This window comes from Tachypleus tridentatus, chromosome 2 (genome assembly GCF_004210375.1).
Source record: "Tachypleus tridentatus isolate NWPU-2018 chromosome 2, ASM421037v1, whole genome shotgun sequence".
Lineage (NCBI taxonomy): Eukaryota > Metazoa > Arthropoda > Merostomata > Xiphosura > Limulidae > Tachypleus > Tachypleus tridentatus.
This window is the reverse complement of record NC_134826.1, coordinates 155,860,568-155,867,599: the sequence shown is the minus strand read 5'-3', so window position 1 is coordinate 155,867,599 and position 7,032 is coordinate 155,860,568.

Here is a 7,032-nt window from a genome sequence, read left to right as displayed (position 1 = left end):
TTAAATGGTAGTGGTAATGGTGTTTTTATTGCAATTTTATGGACATTGTGATAATCAAAGTCATGGCTCTAAATCTGTTTGATACATAAATAATTTACAAAACTGTTATTAATATCCCAGTATAAAATATTTTTACCCTAAAATTATCAACACAAATTGTATTTAAAACACCAATGGAACATAATGATAAATTTTAGGTAAAATAGACATGAATTGTACTAGAATTTAAAAGTATAATGGAACATACTATTAATTCCAGGGTAAAACAAACATTATTCAGTTTGTATCTCAGAACGGCTGGTATGGGTATTAACATATATTTATTGATAAGGAGAGAACAATGTTTCGATCTTCCTTGGTGCAGTGGTCACTTGAAAACTTTCTTAACCTGAATATGACCTAGGAGGGTTGAAACGTTGTTCTCTCAGTAAAAGTATTAATATCTATACCAGCTGACCTGAGATGCATTATTTCAAATGGGTTTCTCATTATCAAGCATTATTCAGTTTGTTCATAATGTGCCTCGTTTAAAACAACATATGTGATAAAATACTGAGAAATTTTCCTACAAGTCTTGGCAATATGAAAGAAAGAGCTTTGGATCAAACAATGGAATTATTAAACCTTTAACGAATTGTATTTAAAGTGATGTTTGTGGTAAACAGAAAATAAATGCAACACGTAAAGGATAAATGTACCTAAGGACATGATTATTTATTAACTTGTACTGGCGTAATAATTTATATTAAAAAACAAATAGCAATACAAAACCCATAGACGTTAGTGTACTGGAAGTGGAAACCATCGTGAACGGAACGGAAAATTATACTATATTAATTTTCCTACAAGTCTTGGCAATATGAAAGAAAGAGCTTTGGATCAAACAATGGAATTATTAAACCTTTAACAAATTGTATTTAAAGTGATGTTTGTAGTAAATATAAAATAAATGCAACACGTAAAGGATAAATGTACCTAAGGACATGATTATTTATTAACTTGTACCGGCGTAATAATTTATATTAAAAAACAAATAGCAATACAAAACCCATAGACGTTAGTGTAATGGAAGTGGAAACTATCGTGAACGGAACGGAAAATTATACTATATGAAATAATTAAGATTATTGATGAAAAGAAATATTCATGAAATTGTCAATAAAAGGAATATTTTTTTTTGCATAAGAAAAATACACGTTACTTATTAAAATCTTCGAGCAAAAGGATTTCTCATGTTCCTAAAAAAATTAAAATGTTGATTTTCATATAAAAAGGCTTAGTTTAAGGTTTTTCCTGAATTAATACCACAGACTGTAATGTTTTTGGGAGATCTTGTAACCGAAAGTCTAGGTCTCATTACCTGGTAATTAGGGCACTGTGGGTCGCCAGTTCAGATCCTCTCTTTAACCATGAGAATGTCATAATATGCCAGCCAATCTGTGTTCTTAAGTAAAGAGTAGTCCATCAGTTAATGATGGGTGGTTTTAATTAACTGCATTTCTTATGGTCTTATGATGTCAAAATTAGGGACGGCTTGCCCAGATAGCTGTCGAGTGATTTCTCAAAAATTCTAAAAAAAAAACACACGAGTAGAAGCCATCAGACAGTCACATTTGAACCTCTCCACTAGGTCAGCATTCCTTACAATGTTAAAATCTGGGGTTTGAGTCTCCAGGGTGGACAGAATAGAGATAGCTAATTAAGTAGCTTTGGGGTACCCATTCACTACAGAAATATTTAGTTTCTATTAATGTTCCAATCTCAATAAATGTAAAACCTTAGTGAAATAAAAGCTAATTGTGTAATTGGATACAAAAGGACCCATCTTTGTATGATGGTGGTAAACGCATGAAGAATGGATTTCTTCACGAAGCTTTTCAAACTATCTGAACAAGTGTCTAATTCATTTATTTTTAATCAATTAAATTAGACCATAATCCAGTTGCTCTTCGATTGATACAGCCCCATTAACATGGATAAAATAGAAAAGCTCTACGGCTCTCCTTGTTAATATCGAACGCCATAACGTAAAAACCCCAAAAGAACAAATATAGACAAAACACCGTAACATACAGAACCCGGAAGGAAAAGAACAAATATAGATAAAACACCGTAACATACAGAACCTAGAAGGAAAAGAACAAATATAGACAAAACACCGTAACGTACAGAACCCAGAAGGAAAAGAACAAATATAGACAAAACACCGTAACGTAAAAACCCCAGAAGAACAAATATAGACAAAACACCGTAACGTACAGAACTCAGAAGGAAAATAACAAATATAGACAAAACACCGTAACATACAGAACTCAGAAGGAAAATAACAAATATAGACAAAACACCGTAACGTACAGAACCCAGAAGGAAAAGAACAAATATAGACAAAACACCGTAACGTAAAAACCCCAGAAGAACAAATACAGACAAAACACCGTAACATACAGAACCCAGAAGGAAAAAAACAAATATAGATTAAACACCATAACGTAAAAACCCCAGGAGAACAAATACAGACAAAACACCGTAACATACAGAACCCAGAAGGAAAATAACAAATATAGATTAGACACCATAACATACAGAACCAAGTATAGAAAAGAGAACGAATAGAATGTTGTCCAAATATCACAAAAACAGAGGCCTAAAAAAGTGAGAGAAAAGAACAAAATATGTTTAGAAAATTATGGTGTAAAGAACCTCAGAAGAGATGGAAGAACAAATAGGATGCAGACAAGGCACTATAAATTACAGAACTGCAGAAGAGAGTGGTCACAAGAAGTACATAGTTAAAAATACCACTTGCTTCTCTTCAGTTTGGTATGTTAGATACTCAAATGATGTGTGAACGTACAAACAGTCATCTGTAGTTTAGAATAGCAAGAACTGTTCTAATGAAACCATTTGACAGTATGTTTCATACGTAATAATTATTTCCCCTCGTAGTTGCGCTGCGGGTAACCAATTTCCTGATATCTTTCGTTGTTTCTTTTGTCTAGGAAAAATTTAGGATTATATTCTGAAAACTAAGGCATTATGGCGTGTAAGAGATGCACGATCCACAGAGACAAAAAGTTGTTTGGAAACACAAAAAATAAAGTATTATGAGATAAGTATTTTTGTTAATACGGAAGGTAGCTAAAAGGGGAGGACCAATAATACAAAGTGATTTAACTTAATAAGAAACACGGGTCGAAGTGAAAACCATGATCTTCACTTAATTTATGACCCGTCTCAGGTAGACGACCTTTGTCAGACAGTATGCATCGTGTTACAGAGAAACTAACCTCCATATAAACTGAAAATGTACAGAGGCGCAGGTACACCGACTTGCTTGCTGACTTCACCAAACAGCGTGATAAGGACTTGTGCGTAGTGATAGCCTTATCAACACAGTCTTATGATACTATATAAAACCAAACAATAGATTGACAAAATTCACAAATTAAGCACATCTCATGAGTGAAGATAAATAAAACTCCACGTTATTTTTAAATCATTGAACTTGCATCATTTTTCAGTTTATGTACGTGCATATCTAACAAGCTATTATAAAGTGCCACTTCAGTGTATCATGGATATGAACAACAAATCATTTGACCTCGTGTCAGCTATTGGAACTGGGATGGAGAAACTGAAACAGCAACAGGTTAGATGTTCCTTGTTGCAGGGCCTAGTTTAATGAAATGTTGCCAAAATGAAGGCTCTTAAAATCGTTAAGATTTCTAGCAGAGTCCAGAAACAACTATCAGGTGGGGTGGGACGTATTAAGGTTAGATTTACTAAAAAGATTTTGATTTTTATATAAAATTAAACAAAATGTTTCGTATAAACTTTAGAAAATGTGTATTTAGGTATGGGCTAAAGGAGGCTCACTGATAATTTTATGTAAAATTACATGGGATGTAAAGTCCACGATAATTATTAGCTCCTGGGCTCACACAACCTTAAATCCTCCGTCTTGTGTAATTATTTTCGATTTTTTAATAGTTTTTTTCAAATATATGTTAATTATAATCAACTTTACAGAACTGTTCAAGTCTTAGATGGAGAATTCTAGACATTCCAGTATCTGATATTTTGCTCTATCGTTGTTTTGATCTTGAACTTATAAATCCTGTAACTGAAGTGAAGTAAGATTGAAAGAGTTATAGTGAACGAAAGCTGTCACTGACGGTTCGGTATGAAATGATGGAGTTTTTTATTATTAAAATAAAATAACGACTTACATCTCCATATTTTATTTTTATTGTCTCAATATTTTACCGTTAAAGTATGTGGGAACTATAAATAACCTACATTAAAAATAATATCAAACATTGTTATAGTATGAATGATTTTCCCAGCTGACGAATTTTATCAGAATTAATTATACTTGTCATAAGATTATTAATGTTGTTAGATTTATTACATTTTCAATACTGTATTTTTTGTCTGGTACTTTATGTTACAGTTTCTCCACTAAGTAAGGTTTATGTTATATTATAAGTTACAGTTTCTACACTGAGTAAGGTTTATGTTATATTATAAGTTACAGTTTCTACACTAAGTAAGGTTTATGTTATATTATAAGTTACAGTTTCTACAGTAAGTAAGGTTTATGTTATATTATAAGTTACAGTTTCTACACTAAGTAAGGTTTATGTTATATTATAAGTTACAGTTTCTACACTAAGTAAGGTTTATATTTTATTGGAAGCTACAGTTTCTACACTAAATAAGGTTTATGTTATATTATACGTTACAGTTTCTACACTAAGTAAGGTTTATGTTATATTATAAGTTACAGTTTCTACACTAAGTAAGGTTTATATTTTATTGGAAGCTACAGTTTCTACACTAAATGAGGTTTATGTTATATTATACAGTTACAGTTTCTACACTAAGTAAGGTTTATGTTATATTATAAGCTACAGTTTCTACACTAAGTAAGGTTTATGTTATATTATACGTTACAGTTTCTACACTAAGTAAGGTTTATGTTATATTATAAGTTACAGTTTCTACACTAAGTAAGGTTTATGTTATATTATAAGTTACAGTTTCTACACTAAGTAAGGTTTATGTTATATTATAAGTTACAGTTTCTACACTAAGTAAGGTTTATGTTATATTATAAGTTACAGTTTCTACACTAAGTAAGGTTTATATTTTATTGCAAGCCATATTAAAGGTTTATGTTAAGTTACAGTTTCTACACTAAGTAAGGGTTTATGTTATATTATAAGTTACAGTTTCTACACTAAGTAAGGTTTATGTTATATTATAAGTTACAGTTTCTACACTAAGTATATTATAAGGGTTTATGTTATATTATAAGTTACAGTTTCTACACTAAGTAAGGTTTATGTTATATTATAAGTTACAGTTTCTACACTAAGTAAGGTTTATGTTATATTATAAGTTACAGTTTCTACACACTAAGTAAGGTTTATGTTATATTATAAGTTACAGTTTCTACACTAAGTAGGGTTTATGTTATATTATAAGTTACAGTTTCTACACTAAGTAAGGTTTATGTTATATTATAAGTTACAGTTTCTACACTAAGTAAGGTTTATGTTATATTATAAGTTACAGTTTCTACACTAAGTAAGGTTTATGTTATATTATAAGTTACAGTTTCTACACTAAGTAAGGTTTATGTTATATTATAAGTTACAGTTTCTACACTAAGTTTATGTTATATTATAAGTTACACAGTTGCACAAAATAAGCTTTATGTAAGGTATGTTATATTATAAGTTACAGTTTCTACACTAAATAGGGTTTATGTTATATTATAAGTTACAGTTTCTACTACTAAATTGGGTTTATGTTAACTAAATAAGGTTTATGTTATATTATACGTTACAGTTTCTACACTAAGTAAGGTTTTATGTTATATTATAAGTTACAGTTTACACTAAGTGTTTATATTTTATTGGAAGCTCTACACTAAATAAGGTTTATGTTATATTATACGTTACAGCTTCTAACTAAGTAAGGTTTATGTTATATTATAAGTTACAGTTTCTACACTAAGTAAGGTATGTTAGGTTTATGTTATATTATAATTTACAGTTTCTACACTAAGTAAGGTTTATGTTATATTATAAGTTACAGTTTCTACTAACCAAGTAAGGTTTATGTTATATTATAAGTTACAGTGTCTACAACCAAGTAAGGTTTATGTTATATTATAAGTTACAGTTTCTACACCAAGTAAGGTTTATATCTTATTGCAAGCTACAGTTTCTACACTAACATAAGGTTTATGTTATACATAAGCGTACAGTTTCTACACTAAATAAGGTTTATGTTATATTATAAGTTACAGTTCTCTACTAAGTTTTATGTTATACTATAAGTTACAGCTTCTACACTAAGTGTTAGGTTTATGTTATATTATAAGTTACAGTTTCTACACTAAGTAAGGTTTATGTTATATTATAAGTTACAGCTTCTACACTAATAGTAGGCTCTATGTTATATTATAAGTCAAGGTTTATGTTCATATTATAATAAGTTACAGTTTCTACACTAAGTAAGGTTTATGTTATATTATAAGTTACAGTTTCTACACTAAGTAGGGTTTAGGTTATATTATAAGTTACAGTTTCTACACTAAGTAAGGTTTATGTTATATTATAAGTTACAGTTTCTACACTAAGTAGGGTTTATGTTATATTATAAGTTACAGTTTCTACACTAAATAAGGTTTATGTTATATTATTACAGTTACAGTTTTATGTTACTTATAAGTTACTAAGGTTTATGTTATATTATAAGTTACAGTTTCTACACTAAGTAAGGTTTATGTTATATTATAAGTTACAGTTTCTACACTAAGTAAGGTTTATGTTATATTATAAGTTACACTAAGTAGTTTCTGTTACAAAATAAGGTTTATAAGTTATATATTATACGTTACAGCTTCTACACTGAGTAAGGTTTATGTTATATTATAAGTTACAGTTTCTACACTAAATAGGGTTTATGTTATATTATAAGTTACAGTTTCTACACTAAATTGGGTTTATGTTATATTAT